Source organism: Serinus canaria, chromosome Z (genome assembly GCF_022539315.1).
Source record: "Serinus canaria isolate serCan28SL12 chromosome Z, serCan2020, whole genome shotgun sequence".
NCBI lineage: Eukaryota > Metazoa > Chordata > Aves > Passeriformes > Fringillidae > Serinus > Serinus canaria.
The window spans coordinates 25,282,079-25,293,012 of record NC_066343.1 but is presented as its reverse complement, the minus strand read 5'-3'; the positions used below and the strand labels follow the sequence as shown (position 1 = coordinate 25,293,012).

The 10,934-nt window shown below is 44.4% G+C and overlaps 1 protein-coding gene across 2 annotated transcripts in view; it reads left to right on the top strand.

The window, feature by feature from the left end:
- Positions 1–2,920: 2,920 nt before the first annotated feature.
- LPAR1 (lysophosphatidic acid receptor 1) overlaps positions 2,921–10,934 on the top strand; it is a 69,337-nt gene continuing 61,323 nt past the window's right edge. The window contains exon 1 of one of the 2 annotated variants that reach the window (XM_030237557.2): positions 2,921–3,004. The gene's annotated coding sequence lies outside the window, so the exon portion shown is untranslated. Of the gene's footprint in view, positions 3,005–3,483; positions 3,611–10,934 lie in introns of those variants that run through there. The other variant, XM_009096760.4, reaches the window with a different exon arrangement.

Below are 10,934 nucleotides of genomic sequence, written 5' to 3'. Positions count from 1 at the left end.
TTAGCAATCTGGGACTCCCCCAAATGGTGGGACTCCAAGAAATAAAAGCTGATCAATAAAAAGCGAACATATTGCTCAAGGTCTCTAATTATTCCTATCTCAGACAGATTTGAAGCATGCCATTTTTTTCCACAGGAATGAGTAGTGATCTCATCAAATGTTTCTTTCAAAGCACTGAAAATTACACTGAAAATTTCAGCACATTTCTGATCCAAAATGAAATTATCCACTGCTATCCACACCAGAGTATGCTGCATAGAGAAGTGACAGAGTGAAGAGACATCTCAAGTATAAATTCCCAGAATTTTTTTTAAATTAAAAACACCAGAGGTACTTTCCAGGCCCAGACCGAAGAGGAATTAGATGTTTAACTTTTCTGGGTTTGTATGACTAATCTTGCAGCCATTCAATTGAAACTTTATGAATGCTGAGAATGAAATATAAGTATATCAGTGTCTGCACGTTAAGCATATTATGATTTGAATCAATTTACTAAATTGAGCACATGAAACTTACATGGCTTGTTCTGGAAGCAGAAGTTTTTCCAGACTGAAGGATGTGAAAACTACTTCCCTATCTAGTGCAATTCAGTACATCTGTGTGTGATTACATAAACACGTCTCAGACCACAGAGCACCACAGCCAAGTCTCATAGCAGTTACACTCATTAAACATCAGACCACGTGATCTTCCCTGAGCCTTCAACATTTGCTTGTTCGTAAGATTTACTGAATATTCCCTGTATTTTCTATTTAGAGCAAGAGTGGCTGACTGAGAATTAATGACATTATCCTTGAATAAACGACAAGTCAGTGTTTCAGGGCTGAGCGAGCATGCCTGAAGTCACTAATAGGAAACAAAAGAACTGAAAAAATATTGTTGCTTTTACTACATCAGTTCACTGAAACTGTACTCAAAAATAGTTTTCTTTAAAAGTTTGTGATCATTTTACCTTCATATAATTCCATCTCATGCTCAGTTTCCGATGAGTTCAGGATGCTGTTTTCTGCTATTTTCTTTCAGGGGTCAGTAGTGAGGGTTGCTGCAGAAGACATCCTAACCAGCACTTTTTGAGTAACCATAGGGATGCTAAGCAGTGGTGATTTCCAATTTGCAGATGTAGCAGCTCTTAGCAGCAAGCGCTGTGCTACTGAAGAAGACTCCTGCAGGCCTAAGTTTGTAGGTCTCACCCACAGAGATGTAAATCTTGTCAGACCACCCTTTGCTTGAAGCTTTGATAGCTTTCAAGTTAATCTTGGCTCTTATAGTGGTATTTGGGCAACTGGCTGAGGACAGGACAGATTTTGTAGACATGTACAGGCAGTTTGTGTCCCAAAAAGATGGGCAAAATTTGGCTTATAATGAAGCTACAGAAGATATACTGCCACAAGACTGGAATAATCAATTCTATATTCCAAAGCCCTGCTCTCTAGTCAGTGACTAATGTATGTCAACCCTTTTCTGCCATCAGGAGAGGACACATGCAGTTTAAGCACATTCTTTCAAGACTGCAATTTTTCAGCCCAGATATGGCCTGTGCATAGGTGAGAAAACTACTAAGACTCTGTCACCATAATTGGTGCATAGAGGCTAAACCATCTGTTTGGGCTTCTAACAGAACATGCTTTTTGATCACCTCTTGCAAACAACTGGCAGCTTGCTTTGAACAGGTAGAAGATGAAATCTAGCACTTTCCAAAGTTAATAGCCTGCTGAGTACTTAACAAAACTTTTCAGCATGTTGAAATCTAGTCTCAGAGCAAAATTACAATGCTGAGTACAAAAACAAGGTCTGTGTGGTGACAACTTCCTAAAGAGAAAGCATCTCACCAGCCATGACAGCAAGAGTCCTGCTCTCACTGATGCCAAAACCCCTGTTAATAACCATACCTTGGGAGAACCAGATATTGCCAGTAGCTATAGCAGACAGTGCCATCACCGTGTTGATGCCACAAAAGCAATCACTCTCAAGAATTCTCTCTGCTGCTTTCTGGTTCCTTAAGAAATAGGAATGCTTCAAGTGGTCTTGGTGCTTTACGATAGGCTTTTGTGCTGCTGGAGGCACTGACAGTTTGCATAGCTGTAGGTAACCTCCCTAGAAATCTCACTACAGGGGTTGGAAATGCTTAGCCATTCCAACTACTGAACTCTGAGTGTTGTGCTACATACGTCTTTCCACTTGATGCAATTACATGCAAAAGTGCCCCCTAGATGCTCCAGCAATACAATGAAATCTGTTTCACACTAAAAACTTATGGAGGGCGCCGGGGGAGAAGAAGAAGAAGAAGAAGAAATTTGAACTTGGTTTTGTATAATAAAATTGTTCTTCTAATCTGGAAAACTCTCTGTTGTGCAACCCTGTCTCTTTCCAAGGATGAGTGCTCGGTGAACCTGTAAATTGACTATTCCTGGGACTGGGGCTCCCAAACACCTCTTGCCGACATCGGCAGAAGTTTCTCAGGACGAGCTGCGGCTTTTTCAGAAACACCTGCATACCACCGCCGCGCAGTCCGAACCCCATCTCCCGTGCCGAGGCAGCCTCCGCGGCCGGCCAGGCTCTGTAACGGAGTGAGCGCCCAGGCTGGGCACGCCTGGGGTCTGCGGGCGGGGCGGGCACACCTGAGCACCGCCTGGCGGAGGCGCGCAGGCGGAGCGGGGGGCGGAGGGAGCCTAGCTCGTCCCGTCCCGTCCCCTCCTCTCCCGTCCCGTCCCCTCCTCTCCCGTCCCGTCCCGTCCCGTCCCCTTCCCTCTCCGTCCCCTCCCCGTCCCGTCCCTCCCTGTCTGCTCTGTCCCGTCCCATTCCTCTCCGCTCCGCTCCGCTCTGCTCTGTCCCGTCCCTCCCCGTCCCTCTCCGCTCTGCGCTGTCCCATCTCTCCCCGTCCCACCCCTCATCCCTCCCTCCCTCCCTCCCTCCCTCCCTCCTTCTCTCCCCTCCCTCCCTCCCTCCCTCTGTGCGCGCCGGCGGCGCCGCGCTCCCTCCAGCCGCGCCCGCGCAGCCCCCGCAGGTAAGCGCAGCGCAGCGCGGCGGGCCCGGGGGGCGGAGCGGGGCGGGGGGGTCCCACCATTCTCGCCCGAGAAAAGGTGCCCACTTCCCATTCCCTCATTCCCCGAGGGCTCCGTGCCCACGGCGCTCTTCGCCTCCTCTCTTTGGCTCTTTCTCTCGTGTTTCTGAACCTGGTCTAAGTCCCGCGGCTCGCAGTGGTGTGCCGGGCGGCGCGGCTTGTCGGGGTCCTCTCCGGCGAAGGGCTCCTTCGGGATGGCCTCGACTGAGTTCGAGGCGTCGGGTCAGGCTGCTATTCCTGCAGGACTAACGTCTCTGAGGCTGGCCTGGAATATGTGATGGGCACTTGTTTGATTAAGGAACACTAACAGGACTTACTCAGAGTCTGTCCTCATAATTTTCTTTTTTGGTTTTGGTTTTTTTTTTCCTTTCCTCACCCCTTCCACCCCGAAATCTCTTTGGATTTATTTATACCAAATTAAGGCAGTGGAAAAAGTCCTAGATAAAAAATGGTTGCCACCTCTCTCTCCTGACTTCTTCAGTCCTTCGGACGAAGAGCCTGCTCAAGTCCTATGGGAGCAGTGTCGGTGTATCCATGATGTTTATAAAGGTAAAGGACAGGGAGAAGATGAAGGACAAGCACAAGGGTGTGATTTATTAGAGAAAGACCGGGAGCGGGGCGGGGGGGTTGGGGGTGTGGGGAGCAGGAGGGAAGATAGAGGACAAAAGCCGTTAGCAAACTGAAGAACTGAAGTGAAAAGATAGAGGTGGAACCAGAGGGACCAAGTTTCTTCCTCTCACTTCTTTTTCTGTGTTCGTTTAAAATAGCTCCACATCGGGAATGCTACCAAAAAACTGCTTCCAATGGAACTATGTGCAAAGTTTTCATTATCGCGAAAATGTTGGAATGTCTAGATTTCATTTTCTTGGGGATATCTCTGTGAAACAATCTCACACCTTCACAGATTTCAGTTGTCTGTGAATGTTAGAAGCTGCCTAAATTCCCCCTTTCTTCTTTTTTTCCCCCATCCTTATTTGAACCAGGTTTGGGGTGGTTTTCCGTGTGTCTTTTTCTTATTTGTTGTTGTTTGCTTGTTTGGTTGGTTTTTTGTTTGGTCGGGGTTTTTTTGAAGTTTCAAGGCAAAATAACTTGGGGGAGACCCTGTAGGCTACTTGTGTTCTCAAAGTGTGGGGGAATTGGGGTAGCTGCAAACTTTTTTCTGCTAAGAACTGCTGCTGCTCTTATCTTTTCAAGGAAAGTTTTTGCATGCTAGTTCAGGTTTGCCGTGTTGTACCATTTGGTATAAAATGAATCACTTTCAGGTCTGGGAGTCATGTTTCAATTTGGCGGCCAGGGGTGTGTGCCGTGCAGCCTGTTACTCTTGTGCGAGGATGGGCTATACTGCAGTACTAAAATAATATTTCTGGCAATTTCAGCAGTGGACTGAAGCAATACTCAGTGTGCACAGGCGTAAGTGAAGCTCTGCCCTGCAGCTTGCTATTACTGGCTATAGGCGTGCCGCGTGTTTTTCCTTAACTGATATGGGCTCGGACTTACAAAGCAACTTGATAGGCCTGTGTTTTACTGTTGTTTTTATTAAATATTAACCACACAAAATTAAATGCTGTTTTGCTTCAGAGTAGGTTGACACTGTCTCATCCTGTGCAGTTCTTCATGAATGGTATTTTCCTTTTTCTATGGCAAATAACCAAGGAAATGCTACTTAGGAATACTGGGAAGCACTGCTGCATGATCAGTGTGGTGTGTCTCTATCTCTCCCTCTTACAGATTGCAGTAGTTGGACCCTTGGCTGCCATAAACCTTGTTCTGAGAATTTAGCAGTAGCAGTGCTGGTTGAAGAGAGGAAAACATTGGCTGGTGTCTGCTTTCTCTTCCTTTGCTCTTCAAAACAAATATTGAGGGTCAAAAGGTTAAACAGCTTTTGAGACAGAACACATGGAAAATGCAAAATTAAAGTAACGCTACAGTGCGTACCCAGCTTTAATATGTGAACTCCACGTGTGAGTAACAGACAATCTTATCACTGTGAGCAAAAATACTTCATGGTCATGTGGTTTTCATCAGTAGCTCTGGAAGATTTTAACTAAAATATGATTCCTTTCTGCTTAAAAATGGGGGGGAAAAAAAGCTGTGTTTCACTTGGTCTTATAGTGTCACACAGTTAAACTGTTTGGGGAATCCAGGAGGCATTGTTGAAGAAAGTGTTGTGCTCTGCTTTGTACTTACGTGGGATTCACTTTGATATCACTGTGGTGATGAGCCCTAAATAACATGTTAATGAATAGTTTGCTGTTTCTCAGTGGCTATCCATATTGAGCTTGCTCTGTCTCATGTTCAGAGGTTAAAATTCAAAGGCAAGTAATTCTTCTGAGCACTTTATTCCTTTGGGAGACCACCACCATCTTCCCTTTGAATACCCAGTAGTTTGAGCACTCTCAGAGGTGAGCTGCCTTCTCCAGATGTCAGAAGAGCTGGCTTTGAGCACCTCTAGGTGGTGACCTGCCAGCACTTACTGAGCACTGTTGCTGTGTATCTGACTTTTTTTATCATATGGATGCAGAGAAAATTGAATGCAGCTCTTTTGCCATCAGGGCTGAGTGGGGAACTCTTCACAGGCTGTCACTAACGGTCTTGGTAAGGCTCAAGGATAGTGGAAGAATTTGAGTGGTAACTAGTACTGTGTGGCAGCTGTCCTTTTCACTGTTGTTTCCCTCACAAAATTAGAATTTGCTAAGAACAATTTCCTCCCTTTCAGAAAAAAAAAAAAAAAGCATGTAATTTAAGGGACACTTAAATTCAGCTTAAATCCATCTAAATGGGATATTTGAAGAGCTCCTGCTACACATAATGCCAGGGGAAAGATGCATAAAACTGTTTTACTGAAAGAAGAATAGAGCAATCAATATTTGATCCCTCTAGCATCTTTAGTTACTGTGTTATATGTTGTGTTACTGGGTTTATATATTGTGTTATATGTTTAGTTACTGGGCTTATATGTTGTGCATTTCACTGCTTGGTCTTTCACAATGGGCTGAATTATTTTTTCTATCAGTTTAGTAGGTGAAAAGAAAACCAAGTTTTGAGAAAATCAAGTGTGTCTTTTTCCATCTTCCCACGTCCTTTTCTTTAAGATTGCTTTCAGTTTAGGTATGGTCCTCATTTGTTGCCTTAGGAGTTTTGATGATTTGAAGGGAGAATGCTGCTCTTCAGAAATGCTTGATCAAGAGGGACTTCAGGCAGTAGTGGCTTCAACTGGCAGGGATTATGTAGCATCAGATGTGTTTCTGACTTTTCCAGGTGTCCCAGCGTAATACTGTAGAGATGTGACATTCCTCACAAGTGCTGCATTAGGGCTGAACTTACACACTTCATGTTTTCCCCCATGTGTTTTTCTTCATAGCTAAAGCAGAAGCTTAACGCTTCATCCATGGCCCATAAATGTCAGTGGCAAAATCTGTATTGGCACTGAATTACTTTGGATCAGATGCAAGGCTGATGGGTTGCTTTGACAGAAATACAAAATTATTCCCAGGGCAGAAGAAAGTTCTGTCAAGGAAATGAGAGCTGCTGTTCTACTTACGTGTCAGGGAACTTGAATTTTGGTTTTCTCCATTTATATTTCAAGTTTAGTTTCTTTAACATGTAGAAGCATTGCCTGTGCATTCTTGCACTTTCATTGATGTACTGCTATATATATGACAGTGAACATCTGAATTTCTGGTACCTTGGTTCAATTTTTGTTGAAAGTAGGGGAGAATTCTGAGAAGTGCCTGTCTTTGTGCACCCAGACCTCTCCTTCTCACCTCCACTGGCAGTTGCCTGACAGGCTTTCTACACTCCCAAACTGATTAACAGCACACCTGGCTCGCAAAATCTTGGTAATTGCTTGGATGAAGGTTGCATTCTAGGGTCAATTTTCATTTTTAAATGGCTGGTGTCTCTCATTGTTGAAATACTGTTTCTGTTTGTGCAACAGAAAAGAAAAGAGCCTATGTACTGGTGCTGGCTTGGGTAGTTTATGTGTGTCCCCATCTCACATGGCAATTCCATGGCCTTTCTGTTATAAGCTCCTAACAAACAACTTTGAGGTGGTTAAGGCGTTGTATTTCTCCACAGAGGGACAATAGCCTAGCTTGGATTAGTGCAAAGTGTACAGAATTTCCTGATAGGCACAGCCTGGAATAGTTTGTGGACCGTGTTTTTTTCAGTCCATCCTGATTTCCTACTGGATCTGGGTCCTTGACCCAGGTACTGTAGGCAGTCAGGTTAGTGCACATAGAGAGCACTGGTGCCTTTACCCCAGAAGTAAAAAAGTATTTCTTCTTAAAAAGAAAGTGAATCTTCTCCGTTTGCTTCTGGCAGGCAAAAACAGCCACAGACTTGCGGGACTGCTGTGGTTCAAGGAGTCTGGGTAGGGCATGCCTGCCCCTGCCAGCAGCACAGCCAGAGATGGGGAACCACATCCCTCCTCCTCAAGCCACTCCCAGGATAAATAGCCTGGACAGGGTTCTGCCCTGGGGTGTGTGCAGAGTGTTTTGCTTTCCAAGTGCCTTGAAGATTTGTGCTGGTGGACTGTTTGATGGATAATGGCCTGGCTGCTGGGGAAACAGGAGCAAAGGGTTGTGCCTTACTGTTCCCACTCAAGCATTGCAATGTGGTCTGCTGCTGAAATGATGGTAGGCAGTGTGTTTCATTGGCACAAGAAATGCCTTCGCTTGCAAAGTGGAGAAGCTGGATCTCTTTTAGAAAGAAATGTAATTTGGGAGTACAGCAGATACTGTATTGCAGAGAACTATATGTAGACTTTTGTGCCAACTGAATTACCTGTATTTGAGACTTATTTAACTTGAGAGGCGTTGGAACAGCTTTTTTTTCTTTCTTTTCTTTTTTTTTTTTTTTTTTTTTTTGCTTCCATGTGATATACTCTAGATAAAGTTCAGAGATCCTCCTATTTCCTCTTATTTTCTTTTTAAAAATACAAAGATGATAAATATGAGAGACCAATATCATCTTTCTGGTTTTGCTTCTGACTGTGACTGAGAGGCAAACACCTCCTCAAGTGGATTTTTGAAACTCCTGAAAAAAATGTCTATGAGTTTGATAGTCATGTATGATAATTCGCAGTTCAGTGTTGGCCTCTGGTTGCCATATTACAGACCATTCTGGCTTTTCTGTAGGAATTTACATGCCACAGTGACCTTTGGAGTAGGATGGATTTCACAGGCACTTAATGCAGTATATCCATTTCTTTGCCAGCTAGAAAATGTATTGCATATTGCAGTGCTTGCAGGAGCAAGCCTGAAAGCATTGGATTGACATCAAAGGCAAAATCTTTCTGTACAAAATGCTGGAGATTGTGAGAGGGGTAAAAATCTGGCAAAGGAAATGCACACTGTTTTTCATTGCAAGCCCCTTTCCCTCCCTCCTCCCCATCTTTTTAGGGTGTGTATGGCAGATATGAAATGGTGCTGGTACATCACTTATGGGAGCAGAAGTTTTCCTTAGAAGTATTTTTGCCATTTGAGGATGATTGTTTTCACCCTTGAAAAATGTAGCTGAAGTACTATCCATTTTTTAGTATCCATTTTTTATTAAGAAGAAGTTAGCTACAGCAATAAATGTTTGGATGAGTATGGAATGTTTACAGCATAGGGAAATTTGTATCTTCTTTGATTAAGTGTGTGATTATTTAATAGCAGGGAGCTGAACTTGAGCTCTAGGAAAGACTTACTGGAATCCAGTCAGAGAAGAGAGATGTTGTACAGGTCACACATGTTTTTAGGATGGTAATACTTCAGGTTGGTGTTTGCGGGAAAGGAGAAATCTTGAGAGTTTATCAGTCTGTCATAGCTACATAGCTTTCAAGTGTGGCAAGTGTTATTTTGTCTGCTGTGAAGGGGTTTTGATAAAGGTACTGTAGCTGCTGGAAATCATTAAATGTTTAGTCTTTGATAGTGCAGTCTGCTTTTGACCTGCTGTGGTTGTCAGATCTGCCAAACAGTGTCCTGAAGCCTTGAGCTGCTGCTGGTGACAGAGCGAGTGAGCTGGGATGGCATTGCACAGCTGCAGTGTGAGGAGGACAGCGTGCCTCGCCCAGTCAGGATGCGGGTGTCAGGGTGGCTGTCACACGGCCAGGGTGTTTGTGCAGAAGAAAACTCGAGCGTGTTAGCTGCCCAATTCTGAATCAGCTTTGCTGGTGTCAAGTGAGGAGGAAGGGCTGAAGGAAGGAGGCGTGAAAGGCTCTGGGGGTGCCACCAGTGCAGCAGTTGCTGTCCCTTCAGCTCCCAGCACAGAAGCCCAGTGGGTGGTGAGCACCCCTGCCTTCCTGCTGCTTTGGATTGAGGAGAAGCAAATTGTCGGTGGCACCAGCTGCTGCCAGCTGGATGGCTGGCGGCGGGAGACCTCCAGGCAGGACTGCAGGTTGGTACCTCGAGCCAGTGGCAGTGTCAGGAAAAGGTCACCTTGCCCCTGGATGTTGCCTTGCACTGGGAGGGACTGTGGTGGTAGTTATTGTTGTCAGGGTTTTTTTGTTTGTTTGTGTGCCTTTGTTAAGTGCTCACTGACTCTCTTGGTGGGATCTGTTTTCTTGTGGTTACTGTGGTTTTTTTTACAATCTCTTACTGCAACAGTGGTGACACTTCTTGGGTCCTGGAGCTTTCAAGATTTCATGGTTGTGTCTTGAGCCATTTTCACAGTTACTTGTAACTGAATATGAAGTAGCAAAGGGTGGCAGTGTGTATGTGTGCCTGAGGTTCTATCCGGACTCTTCCAAGCTCTTTCCTTGATACTACAGCTAATATAAGTCAATTCTGTGCTTTTGTGCATAATTGAGTTGCTGTTTCAATGCCTATTGTGATTGGAGTGATTTCAGTGTTTGTCTGTAGGGCCTGGATCAGTATTTCACAAGATATGTACAGTCCTCCTATGAGTTGCAGTGGAAGGGGTTCCATGTGGTAGTAAAGCTGTAACGTGGGATGAAAGGAGGAAATTTGGCTACCTTGCATAAGGTTGTGCTTATAGGAGTAAACTTTATAGCATGTTTCTGTAGCTGCATGCTAACTTTGAATATGTAAAACTGATTATTGAAGTAAAAAGTGTTTGGGAAATTGGGAGGGGAATGTTAGACACAGAAACATAAATTCAGACTGATAATGATAAGCTTGTCAATCCCAAAGGAAAGTAAAGTGCAGCAAGGTTTGTAATACTGCTGTGTTGCATGTCAGTGGCTGTTGCTCTTGGAAGGTGTCTTTGCAAATGTGTCCACAGCCATGCTAAAGTGTTGTGTGTTGTATTGGCAAATTATTAGTACAGAAGAATAACCTGAACATTTCCTGTATCCATCTGAGAATGTCTCCAGGAATTTCTCTCTTGTCAGGATGAACCAGTCAGCTAGTAAGAGCATGATGTGTGCCACAGTGACACTGGGATGTACTAGGAGTGGTGTTTGAGCAGGTGTTAACCATCCACATAGCATTAGATTTGGTTGAGGAGCAAAGCCGGGGCTTTCAGTGAAGAATTCAGTGGGATTTTCAGTGTCTCCCTGTTTGTTGTTACATTCCTGCAGACACAAGTCCAGTGCATCAATAGGTCATTGCCCCTTCATTCCTCTTGCCAAGGAAGTGGAATTCCCAAATTGTTTTCCTGAGATACTGCAGCGGGACAAACAACTTCAGGGAAATAGATGTGTGGATAGGTACCCAGCGTTCAAAGAGTATCATCTTGAATGTGACTTGTACTTGAAATATCTATGTTATAAATGTCTATTGAGTTTGTTGATCTTTCTGTCTTTCCTTTTCCTGTCCGTCCCTCCCAAAAATGTGTCATATGTGGAGAGGAATTCTGTGGAAATGAGCCAGGTATCTTTGAGCTGCCCTGGGCATGGTTTCTGCACAGGGCTTTGAGAGCTGCCCCA